The sequence below is a fragment of the Physcomitrium patens genome, chromosome 14 (assembly GCF_059467195.1).
Source record: "Physcomitrium patens ecotype Gransden chromosome 14, ASM5946719v1, whole genome shotgun sequence".
Classification (NCBI taxonomy): domain Eukaryota; kingdom Viridiplantae; phylum Streptophyta; class Bryopsida; order Funariales; family Funariaceae; genus Physcomitrium; species Physcomitrium patens.
In genome coordinates this window covers 17,016,872-17,030,833 of record NC_143423.1, presented here as the reverse complement: position 1 = coordinate 17,030,833, position 13,962 = coordinate 17,016,872, and positions in this window count along the sequence as shown.

The following is a 13,962-nucleotide window of genomic DNA, read 5'->3' as shown; positions in this document are numbered from 1 at the left end:
AAAAAATTCTAAAATATTTTTTATTTTAAGTATTTGTGATATTGTTTCTTTTTATAGTAATAAGGTCTAAAAAAGAATATTGGTCATATGTAGATTTGTAAAAATTCAAACATCTATGAAAAAACTTTTATAATAAATGATGTTCTATAATATTTTCTGTATAGGTGAATAAGATCTTCTAACAAATAACCATGGCTAATTGTTCTTAGTGCTAGTAAACATAATTTTATATCTTAATTTAAATTAAAGTCTTTAAAAATTCTTTAAAATAAAACATCTTAACATCTAGGATCAATACTTTCAACTTGTAATACTATAATGATCTTTAAACATCTTTTGAAAAATTCTTATATCACATATTTTCATATCAAGGACATACTTGATATTTATATGGTTTAGCTTTGATTTAAAATACTGATAAAATGATGTTTATTTAATAGCTATTGTTGTGGATCCATCAAAGAAAGCTCAAATTAATATTAAAATCTAAATTTTTAAAGTTATTTTTGCTAGAAGCTATTATTTCCTTCTACTTAAAGATGCCTATGATGCTAATTTTACTAATCTATCATGTTTTGTCTTGTTTATGATTCTACAAAGTAAATAAAAGCCTATTTTATATAAAAGTATTAATAGAAGTTATTAATTTTATTACCTCTTCAATAATTATTTATATTTCTAATGTAATAATTTATCATATTTTAAAATAAGATCATCTATAGAAAAATATTAAAACTTGTGTGGTTTTTTATTTTTAGAAGGTTGCATTAGAAGTGATCTACAATTAGATGCTTGGATTACAAGATTTATAATTTCTAATAGCTTTGACAATATCTTCTTTGTAATTACTATATATAAAAGAAATATTGAGATTATCTTTAATATTTTCAATACTTATAATATTTTTGTTTATAATTCAAGACTCTCTAATCTCTTTGAATTTGATAGTTTTTATTTTAGTTCTTATATATTATAACTTTATTTTCTTTCTTTAATTATTATTTTTTAAAATGATATATGATTTTTTTTGGTTCTATTGTATTTTATATTATTAAAAATAAGATAAATAATAGCTTTATTTTTGCTTCCATAAATATTAGCTACCAAAAAAGTTTTGTAAAAGCTTTCTAAGGACCACAAAGATTGTGGCTTAAGCATTAAGTTATTTTTTTTTTTTATATATTTTCTAAAAAAAATAAAACTTATAAAAAATTTATATAAAATTAAATGACATATTTACATAATTTTAAATATATAATTTATATTTAAGAAACGTTTTTAAATTTTTATAAGGAAGATATCATCTACTTAATATATATAGAAGCATATAATGAAGTGTAAATAATTATCATGCCAACATTTTTAAAATTATAGAGACATAGATTTTTTTTAATATTAATAAAAGTATTTAAATTCATATTATTTTAATATATATATTTTAGACATATTTATTATAATTTTTAGTTTTTTTATTAAAATAAAAAATATTAAAAAAATTCTAAGTCAATTAATAAATATTGATATTCTATATATATATATATATATATATATATATATATCTAATAATAACCTTTTTTAATGACTTATTATATTTTTATATCATATTGAAAGCTACACATATTCAAATAATTATAGTGTATTATGTTACCTAATAGTTGATACTTACAACAACCAAACAAAACTAATTAATACATGTATGAATTTAGATGTTAAAATCTAATAAAAAAAGACAAATATTCAAGTAAGTATTTTATATTATAATAGAAGAATATATACAATTAAAAGTAATTCATAAAAAAATACCTTTTTAGTCTTTGGATCTTCCTTTGATTTCTTCTCTTGCAAAATATGAATATATGTATAACATCTAAAAACTCAAAGTACAAAGTAATTTTTAGTTCTATCACTTAATACTTCCTTGATTGTCTTTTAACTAATAGTAGTAATAGAAGAAAAATTTATTAAAAGCATGTTGTATTTTTATAACTTCTATCCAAAAGTTCTTCTTCAAATCTATATTACTTAGTATACTCCAAGTTCTCTCTAATAATATGTGATCCATCTATTTTGATACTCCATTATGTTACCGGATTCCAAAGAGTGTAAAGTAATGCACAATTCCACACTCCTTACAAAAAAAACTTAAATTTCTTAAATTTGTATTCTCTACCATTGTTGAACCTCAAGCATTTTATCTTCTTTCCTATTTGCTTCTCTATCATAGTCTTCTATTCTTTGAATAAATCATATATCTTTGACTTTGCTTATATTAAGCACATGTATACCTTTTTGAAAAAATCATCTATAAAAGAGACAAAATATAGAACAACATGTATAGAAGGAACTAATGCAGATCCTTAAACATCTAAATATATATAATCCAATATATTCTATGTATAATGAATAATAGTATTGAAACTCACTCTACATTGCTTCTCAAATATTCAATATTAACAAACATCAAACTTATAATTCTTCACATCTTTAAGCAACTTATGTTTTTCTAATTTTTGTAGTCCATGGTTGCTTAAGTGGTCCAATTACTTATATCATAACAAAGCTCAATCTATAATACCTTTGTTTGAGGTACACACAATAATAACAATAATAATTCTATCTATAAAATAATTTTTTTTTAAGATGATATAACTTTCTAAGCTTCTTTATCTTCATCAAAACCAAAGAATCTTTTGAAATCTTTGAAAATTCTTTTTTTTGGAATCCATGTACAAACTTTTTCATCTAAGGTTTCTTAAAAATCAAGTTCTTTTATAAATAAAAAAATATATTTAATATTTGTCAAAGTTCTCTCAATCCTATCATTTATTTAGATTCAAGTTGAATCTATTTCTATTACTTTATAAGTCATAGTATTGCTCATTAATACATACTATATATGTAGAGAGTGATAGGTGCTATAATATTATTTGTATAGATACATGTGATGAAAACAATCTAAATTCAAAATCAATGTATCACAAAAAGTATCAAATTTATTAGTTTCATTCAAAATATGATCTTCTCTATTTGATTTTGCTACATTAGCTTATTTGAATGATTGAATTCTATCACTTTATTGATCTCTATATACTTTTCTTTTCTAACTACCTTCAAGATCTCTTTTCTAATCTATAGATCTTTTCTTTGTATAATCTTTTTTTAATGTGGTTTGTCTTTCTATAATTCCAACATTTCATACAATTTTTATATAGCTTAGATTTTGATCTTAACATATTTCTACTTGTGTTTTGATTTCTATCATATTACCTATGTCTAAATAATATAACTTTAGAATGTTGCTTCTTACTAATCAATATTTTTATAAACTCATTTGACAATAAGGTTGTAATAACATCATCTATCATAATGGTTTTCTTTCCATATAATAATGTTATAACAAGATGCTCAAAAGAAGGTATTAATGATGTCAGTAGCATCAATATTTTATTCTCTTCATCAATCTTCACATCAACATTAGTTTATTTAGGTACAAAATCAATACATTAACTTTGAGCATCTATATTTTTTTCACAAAAACTCTAAATCACACAAAATTTTTACCAAAACCATATCCAAAAACCTAAACTTATTGATTCTAACCTCTAATATTTGAATAAGTCCTTAAACAACCTCCTTGAAGCTCATTGTGCATGACTTTTGGCCAATAGAAATGGAGATTTTTATCATCCATCTCTAATCATTCATATAAATGACTTAACTACTCCTTTTGATACCAAAATCCATTTTTAATCTTTTTTCTAATAATTTTTATATAATATGTGCCCTAAATACCAAATAAATAATAAAAAAATTAAGAATCATCAATATCTAATAAAGGTGGCTATAAATATATAAAACTATTATCAATACAAAATCAATTTTAATAGTAGGTCTTTTAAACTAACTACTTCAAAGTAATAATCTAACCACATTTTGTAACCAACTAAAATCTAATAATATAGTTATTACTATATTATATATTGAATTATATACTAAATATATCTATATATTATTTTCAAATAGTAGCCAAATTACAATACTATAATAGATGATTGGATTTAATTAAAAATCCATAATTGAACTAGAAGTTCAAAGCAACATAAATAGAGATACCTATGTCTCTTTGGATTTATTTCACTCCTTGTTAAAATGAGATTAAAGAATAGGTATTTAATATTTGAACCAAGTCCAAGACAAAAGAGTGATTATATTATCATCATATAATTACAGTAATAAAAAAGAAGATTTCAATGAAAAAAGAAAAAAATAAAAAAAAGAATTTTTTTAAATATAATTATGTATATTTTATATTGTTGGATGAAATTGTGACCATTATTTTAAATAACTACTATATCAATGACTTTCTATGTGATAAAGAATTGATGTTCAAAATTGATCACTAGTAAGCCAATATTCTAGTTACAATATTTTTGGATTCTTTGTTAGATGTGTCTGAAGGGCTTCCAATGGCATTGAACTTCGAGCTTAGAATGAGATGGTGCCAAAAATACGTAGGTACACAACACAATTGAAGTCATGCAATAGATGCCACACCTTCTATTTTCTAAAAGAGCACAATGCAACATCCAATAGCCATTCTACAATGGCAGTGACTAGAAATACCACCACTCCTAATGTCGGGCCTACAGTCTTATATCAACACGGATTTTTCCATGTCTCATACTATACACACAAGAAAATTTCCATTACTATCTTTTTCTCACTTGAAAATATAAATACTTTTATTGTACATGTTCTTCTAGATTGCTACCTCAAAGCTTAGAACTAATACCTACTTCAAAAATAGTAGAAGAATACTTAATGAAATCTAGAATGCATGAGATGATGGAAGCTTATGATGATCAATTATCAAAAAACATAATATTTTTTAATATCTCAAGGCTCAGAAGAGCACAACTGGATTAATATCTGTGTCACAAATTTAGAATACTAACTGGAAACAAGAAGCTCAAGAAGAATTGGCAAGAACTAGATTAATTAGATGAGTAGAAGAACAATACTAGAAAGGTGAGCTAGAGCTCCAAGAGGTGTATTGTCGAGACTAAGGATCCCCTCAGTCTCAGCTCTTATATATTCTACAAGCTAAGAAGCTTCTCAAATAGCTTTCACAAACTAGGAAGCTTTTCAAGCAACTTCTATGAATTATGAAGCTATTCAAGCAACTTCCATAATCTATGAAGCTTCTCAAGCTGCTTCCTCAAGCTAGAAAGCTTTTTAAGTACCTTCGACAAACTACAAAGCTTCTCTAGAACCTTCTAGAATCTTCTACAACTTATATGTCCTTGACATACCTCCTCCCCTCTTTAGCTTCAAGGTCTCCGAGAAGCACTCCTATTGCGAGTCAGTACCAATGTAAGAAGTTAAAAATTTGTCGCATAGTGTCTACATTATACTCCAATTGTTATTTGCATGGAAAGTAATTCATTGGTCCTTATAACCAATGATAGTATCCTACACCTTTGATTTCCGACCAAGCATGAACTTCTGTGTCTTCATTGTCAAAATACCCTACAAACACTCCTTCGGAAAGATCACCATAGGCAGGTTCTACCTCAAATACAATCACTAGTAACCTATTACTAGGTATCCTCAGTCGTCTTCGTGGTACAAGTGGTTCTTTATCTTGGGATCATTTTTAAGAGATACTCGGTTGAGAAGACATAATTGATATAGTATCTATCTCTTGGCTATCCATATCACACCAAAAAATACAAGCACTAAACATGGAAGAATGGGCTCAAGTTACAAATTTATAGTCTTTAATTATGTCTTTTAGAGGTTCCTTCTCTCCTTTCTTTGTAAGATCGAAGATTAAGAGGCTTCAAGGAAAAGGAAATTCACTGAAAAACTTTCATTGAAAGGACTTAGATTTGTGAAGATAGCATCGATGAAACTCCTGTACCTTTTGCAATGCATTGATAAGATTTTCTGCTGGTTTCCATGTGTGCTCATTGATATCATAGCCGCTCTAATGCACTAGGTACTCCAATTTTCTCCACTTATACCATAAATCTAGTACCTTTTCCACCTTATATTCCTCGTGGTTCTCAATTTCAATACTAGGTTGCGGACATTGGACTCTTTTAGGAAAAGATGACTCTCAATAAGGCTCCAACAAAGAAACATGAAAGAGTGGGTGTACCTTCTAGTAGCCGATAATCCTAGATAGTATGCCACTAGATTGATTTGCTTGTGGATGATAAATGGTGTCAATCTCTGGTAGTCCAACTTATCACATGGCCGCTTGGTTTTGATATTCCGTCGAAGCAGCCATACTTTATCTCCAATTTTGAAAGTAAGTGCCTGATTCTGAAATTTATTTGCAAACACCTCATACCTTATTGGGCAGTTTGAAGTTGAAGTTTCAAGGTAGTTTGAAGCTCTCATAATTGTTTCACAAATCCTTCAGCTGCCGGATTGTTATTGGTTGATGGACTCAATAAATCAAGCTTCGGATGATTCCCATGGTTGAAAAAGAATGGTGTTTATTGAGTCGACGCATGAAGGGTGTTGTTATATGCAAACCTGACTAACAGTAGATATGCAGTCCAATCATCTTGTTGATAGTTGATGCTGCATCGTAAATACTACTCTAAGGTTTGATTCACCCATTCCGTTTGGCCGTCAATTTGAGGATAAAAAGTCAAAGAAAGCTTGATATCCACCTTCAATATCTCAAAGACAGATCTCTAGAACTTTAATACGAATTGGGTTCCTTGATCCGACATGATATCATCTGATAAATCATGATATCGATACACACTATCAAGGAAGAGCCTTGTTGTATCTTTGCTTGATGATGTTTTCTTGCAAAGGACAAAGTGTGCCATCTTTGTAAGCCGATCCACCAAAACAAAGATGCTGTCAAATAAATTTGATGGCGGCAAGTCCGTAATAAAGTCCATAGAAATTGAAGACCATGGACGACATGGAATAGACAATGGCTGAAGAAGACTATAAGGACGATGTCGAGGGTTCTTGGATGTTGAACAAATATCATAGGAGAGGACAAAATCCTTGACATCCTTCTACATTTGGAGCCACTAGAAATCTTGAGAAATAAGTTCCAATGTCTTATTGAATCCAAAATGTCCCGCAATTGGAAAGTCATGTCGAGATTGGAGAACTGAGAGTCGTGTTGGTCCCTTTGGAGTATACAACTGCTCCTCAAAGTATAAAAGATCTCCTTCTATCTTGAACTTTTTATTATTAGCATGTTGCATGATATCGAGGGCTATAGAATCTCCAATAGTCACAATACGTATCTGGTTGAAGAAGTCAGCATTAATTGACACTATAGCAAAGCAAAGCAAAGCTTGAATTGTTCTGACTTCAACAATGTTATACATTGTTGATCAAACACTGCTTCTCAGCCTTTGGTGTTAGATACGATCTCCTTGATAATGGATGGGATAGTCCTTGTTGCTTCCAAGATCGATAAGTAATAACAAAGTCAAACTTGGATAACAACATATTCTATTGAGCTTGACGACGATTCAAAACCTAAGCCAACATGAAGTACTCTAAATTCTTGTGATCCGTGTATACGGTCACTAGATACACAGCTCCTTCGAGAAAGTAATGCCACTCTTGGATAGAATCCACTATTGCAAGAAGTTGTTTATCATGGATCTCATAATTGATCTTGACAACTGAAAACTTTTGAGAGTAGAATGCAATTAGATGAAGCTTCTCATCTATGCCTATCTGCAAAAGTACAACTCCTATAGCAAAATCTGAAGCATCGATCTCAAAATAGAAGGCCTTTGCAAAGTCCAGATGTACCAAGATTGGAGCCATAGTAAATGTTATCTTAAGATCTTGAAATATTTTTTCTGCTAGAGGTCCCTATTCGAGCTTGTCTTTACATGTCAACCAAGTGAGCAAAGTAGCAACTTGAGAATAATTCTTGATGAAGATCCAATAGAAGTTAACAAAGCCAAGAAAGTATTCTACATCTCTAATCTTCTTTAGAACTTTCCATGATACAATTGCTTCCACCTTCTTAGGGTCCATCTTCAAACCTTCTGTAGTTGCAATGAATCCCAAAAATTCCATCTCAATTTGATTAAACAAGCACTTTTCTAATTTGGCATAAAGTCCTCGCTTGTGGAGTTTTTCAAGGACCAGATGAACGTGTTTTTAATGCTCTTTTATGTTCTTGGAAATTATCAAAATATTATCTAGATAGATGACAACAAAATCGTTAAGGTGCTCTTGAAAGATGTCATTCATCATGTGTTGAAAGACTGTCAGAGTATTGGTAAGATCGAAAGGCATGATATTATATTCAAAATGGCCATACCTTGTACAAAAAGTTATCTTCCATTCGTTTCCTTCCTTGATTTGTACGAGGTTATAAGCTCCACTTAGATCAATCTTTGTTAAGATCCTTGCATATCCAAGTTGTTCTACAAGACCCGATATCAAGGGTAATGGATAACAATTCTTCTTTATCAGCTTGTTGAGACCTCGATAATCCATGCACATTTGCAGTGAGCCATCTTTCTTCTTCACAAATAAGATTGGTGCTCCAACTGGCGACTTCGAATGATGAATGAAGTTCTTGGCTAGATTCTCGTCAATATACTTTTGCAATTCCGCTAACTTTGTCTGTGACAAATTATAGATTGGGCCAAAAGGTGGTTGTGCTCCTTCCTATGGTCGATGCTCCGGTAGTATGTTGGCATTTTTCTTTTGAAATACGTCTTCGAAATCCTTATATTGCTCTGGTATACTTGCTGTCAAAATCTTTTCTTCGCTAATTGGAGTCGCATAAATGACAAACGGTGTGCCTTCCTTGGACGATGTTACAAACTTTCTTGCTCCATTAAATAAGGATTTTTTGATTCAAGATCTTCTAACAGGCTTATTTTTGGAATGTTCTATAGGAAATGTCATCTTTCGTAATCTCCAATCTATGGATGGGTTTTGCATTTCTAACCAAGAAAGACCAAGAATAATAGGGTTTGATAAGATTGTAATAATATTAAAAATAATATAACTACTATGGTCTTTAAAGGTCACCTCTATAGGTTCTGATTCATGGATGAGACTACCAGACAATAAAGGTCGTCCATCTATTACTTCTATGTAAATGGGTTTAGGTTTTTTGTACTAGAAGAATCTCATGACGCTTAACAAATTCTTCATTTAAAAAGTAAGCAGATGCTCCTGAATCTAATAACGCTAAAGTTTTTAGTTTCTGAAGGCCAAAAGATAGAGGAATGATAAAGCAATGGACAAGCTGAGCAGAAAGAGAGGAACCTGATTGTTATTGTGGTATTGAATTGTCCAACTGCACGATCCCTATTGTGATTAGGCATCCTCATTTTCCTGAACAAACACACCTCTGGTCCTGATAATGCGTTGATTTTGCTTCTTGGAGCAGTTTTCAGCTCTTTGGCCTTCTTCACCGTAATATAAGTATAGTCCTTCCTCCATATGCTACTTTTTTTTCTTCTAGAGTTAGAAATTTGATACGTATCACATCAATTTGTATATCTTCTATCTGTGCATGTGAGTTCAAGCTACTTATTGACATAATTGGAGCATGGTGAGCTATTTGTTGTCTTTAGCGTTGGTCTTGATAATGTTGAAACAAGAAATTATTGCACTTCACAACCTGGCTAATGGCTTCATTGAGCGTTCGTGGATCAGAAAGAGATAATAACAAATCCTTCACGTCATCCTTCAAGCCCCAATAAAATTGACTCATCAATGCTTCCTTGTCCCAATTGATGTCCTATAATAATTATTTGAAATGTGATACATAGATTGATACAAAGCGTACTCTTTCTCGTAGTGGCCGGATCTTTATTGTAGTCCATCGCACCTTATCATATTCCCCAAATGCTTCCGCAAACGCCTCCAAAATTTTTTTGAAGTTGTTCAAAATTGACAATCCTTTCTCAAACAAAGGAGAAAACCATGATAGAGCTTGCTCCATAAGCAAAGTTTCAACCAGTCCAACACATGACTTCTTTGTCGGATAGCGTTTGGGCTGTAAAACTATTATCAATGTAATTTTATTGAAAAAACCTCAAAACTTGGAATACGTAACATCGAACTTATTTAGAAGGCTAATTTAGAGCTCTTTTCGTTGTAAGAACAACGGTCCTTGTTGAACTAGAGGCAAAGCTACTTCTCTTGGTGTTGAAGCTTGAGATTGGTGAATCTATGATTGTGCCATCCCGGATGTTCTATCATTATGAAGTCTTATAATGATTCCTCCAATCTTTGTAGTTCTATATGATAATGTAGCAAGAGCATTCATAATGGCGTCCAACTTGGATTCCAAACTTTTAGTCATACTAATATCTTGACCTCTGGCCATTCTAAGAGAAGGAAAGAAATGACTCTATAAGAAGGCAGTATTGGTTTAGAGGAGGATACTCCAAAACCTCTAAAATGCCTTAAAACCTTCAAGAAGAGGGATAATCCACTCTCTCTAAGAAAGATAAGACTCCAATATTATAATAGAAGAAATATCAGTTTAGAGGAGGGTAATCCGCAACCTCTAAAATACCAATACTTTCAAGCAGAGGGATAATCTCTACTCTAACAAGAACGAACTAGCTCTGATATGAAAGATGAGTGTAGTCTTGACAAACTGTCACGAATTTAGAATATTGATTAGAAACAAGAAGCTCAAGAAGAATTGGCAAGAACTAGATTAATCAAATGAGTACAAGAACAACACTAGAGAGGTGAACTAGAACTGTAAGAGATGTGTTGTCGAGACTGAGATCCCCTCAGTCTCAGCTCCTATATATACTAGAAGCTAGGAAGCTTCTGAAGTAGCTTCTATGAATTAAGAAGCTACTCAAGCAGCTTCCACAATCTATGAAGCTTCTTAAGCAGCTTCCACAAACTACAAAGCTTCTCTAGAACCTTTTAGAATCTTCGACAACTTGCTTGTGTACGTCCTTGACAATCTGATGCATGTATATATTCATTGTTTGTTGTGATTGATTAAATCCATTCTTTCCATCCACCATCTACAATATCATCAAAGTATGTTGCTTACTTTTATTAGTAAGATTCATATTAACGAGGCTTAGATATCCATGGTGGTATCTTGTTGACAGAGCAAACTCTTATCCAACCAAAAAAACATGCTTTCAAGATATTTGGTTCCTTTTTAACTTAAAATGGTAGAAGTTTATTTAAGTGAATAATGATTCTGGTAGAGGTGTTGGTGATGAACTTGCAAAAATGGAGCTACAATGGCATTATTTGTTTAGAAGGTAGATGAAGGTTTTTGTAGTGAAACTAAATTAGATACATGTTAACTTGGAGGGAATGTAATGTGATATGAATCTAGTGTATTGAGTGCATTTAGTAGAAGAAATTATAAACTTGTTATAGAATTTCTTGTTAATTAATAAATTTTTGTGATGAAAGATCTTTATTGAAAGAATATTTTATAAAGATCCACATTCTAGATAAAAATTTATATTTTCATATTATACTCTTATATAAATGGATAATATGTATATATATACGTATATATATATATATATATATATATATATATATATATATATATATATAGATAGAATGAATAAAAAATTTAATTATTTCAACATTGATATTTATCCATGAGTATAAAAGATAAAAGAGTATAGAAAAAAAAATATAAATTATGATAATATTAAAATAAATATTTTAAGTTATAAATTTTGATAGAGAAGTAAAAATTATGTAGTAAAAAAAACTAAAGTTGAGATTTGGTCTTTTATTATATAAGGTAGAATAATATGTATTGTTGGATCTTAAGATAAATATGAAAAAAAAAAAAAAAAAAAACAAGAATATAAGAATGTTATCTTTATGTACTTTTTAGTAGCTATTTTAGACTTTTAAATAAAACTTTCTATATTTTAAAAAATCTAAATTTAGATTTTATAGGATTATTTTATTATATAAAATATAGTTGCAACTTAGTTTAAGAAGATTTTGCACCAATGAGCAAATATCATTTAATTACACTTAAAAACAAGTGTTTATATACTTTGAATGTATATGTGCATATATAATAATAATAATAATAATAATAATATAATTTTAAAGATGGAAGAGCAAGATTTGAATATTTCATATTAATATATATCTAAATTTTAATAAAATTATAATTCAAAATAGTGATCAATACATATTAATTCTTACAATATTGTCATTGTAGGGATTCATGTTACTTTGAAAGCTTATGTTTGACATTATTTCTATACATACTATATTAATATAATTTTAGACAATAATATTAATAATGTAGAAGATTTTAAATTCTTAGTTGATAGATTTGTAGAATATGACAATACAATTGAAGATATGTACAATGAACTTCTATAGATGCACAACAATTGTAATCCAAATATGGAATCAACAAAAGAAACTAAAATAGACAATCTTTGATATTTGAGTTATCATTATATATATTTTGATATTTGAGTTATCATTATATATTTTTTGATATTTGAGTTATCATTATATATTTTTTGATATTTGAGTTATCATTATATATATTTTGATATTTGAGTTATCATTATATATTTTTTGATATTAGAGTTATCATTATATATTTTTTGATATTTGAGTTATCATTATATATATTTTTTTAAATTAATATTTATCAAAGGTTTCTAAACAAATAAATTATATATTTTAGGCATTTTCTTAGATTTTTAAAACATACAAAAATGACTTAATATTGATATTTTCAATACAAATCTATTAAAATTTAGAATTCTTACACTTATCAATATTCTTGCTGACTTTTCTTTATATATATATATATATATATATATATGTCTTATACATGAATATACAACCTAAGGTGAATTTAATAATTTTACTAGTTGTGGCCAAATTCTTTGTGTTGCACTTAAATTTTTTATAATTCATAAACATTTTCTTTAGTCATATATGGATTTAAAGATTAAAGCAATTATAGTAGAGTGTATGCCTTTGAATAAAAAATAAAATAAACATAAAAATAAAATTTATATATATTTTTTAATAAGACATAAATTTAAACAAAATTTAAAAGATAATATACTCATCTATCACTAAATAAGAAAAAAAGTGACATGAAAAGATATACGGTGTCGTATTACGTGCTTTCCTGCTCGAGAACGCGCCGGCGTCTGGCTGTAGAAGGTAGTATGGAGATTCGCCGATAGTCAAGCAGTCTATCAGTTTTTGACTACTAGAATATAAACGACTGCAACAATGTACCGTAAATCTATACGGATGCTCTTCGACTGGTTGTCGAAGTCTTTTTTTTTGCCCCAGCCGATAGGTCTCTAGATGTTACAGAGAATCCCGAACAACCCAAACTGTTAATCTTCAATACTCCTTTGTACTTACGATCTTGTATCCACTGACTGTCCTGTTAGATTAACCCAATAAATTTCATTCACTCCGCATACTCAATCCTATAGACACCCCTTTAATCCTTCAATCACAGACGTAACTCGATTTTACAAAACAGTCAAGAGTATTCAAACCCACTTCATTTAAAAATCCCGATTCACCATTACAACACTGACTTCAGCAGCGATTGCCTCAGTCTTCCCAACTCTCTACGAAGAAGAAAAATCCAAATTCTATGTCTTTCCTTCCCCGACCCGAAGCATGAAGCTCCTCTCTCTAATTCCCTTGATCTTCAAAACCTCCAATGAAACCGAACTGGTAACCTTGCAAAAGCTTGAAAACTAGCTCCCCCCTCCGATTCCCCGAGAAAAAAAAAAAAAAAAAAAAAAAAAAAAAAAAAAAACCTCCCCTCCCTAAAACTATATTCTCCTCTAACCTTATCCTCTGAACTTCTTCAATCTTCCATCTTAGATCCGGAATTGGCTCCCGCCGTCAGAGCTTAGATCCAAAATTGGCTCACGTCATCAAGGCCTTCTCCTCCGTTTTTACCTTTAAGAGATCCAT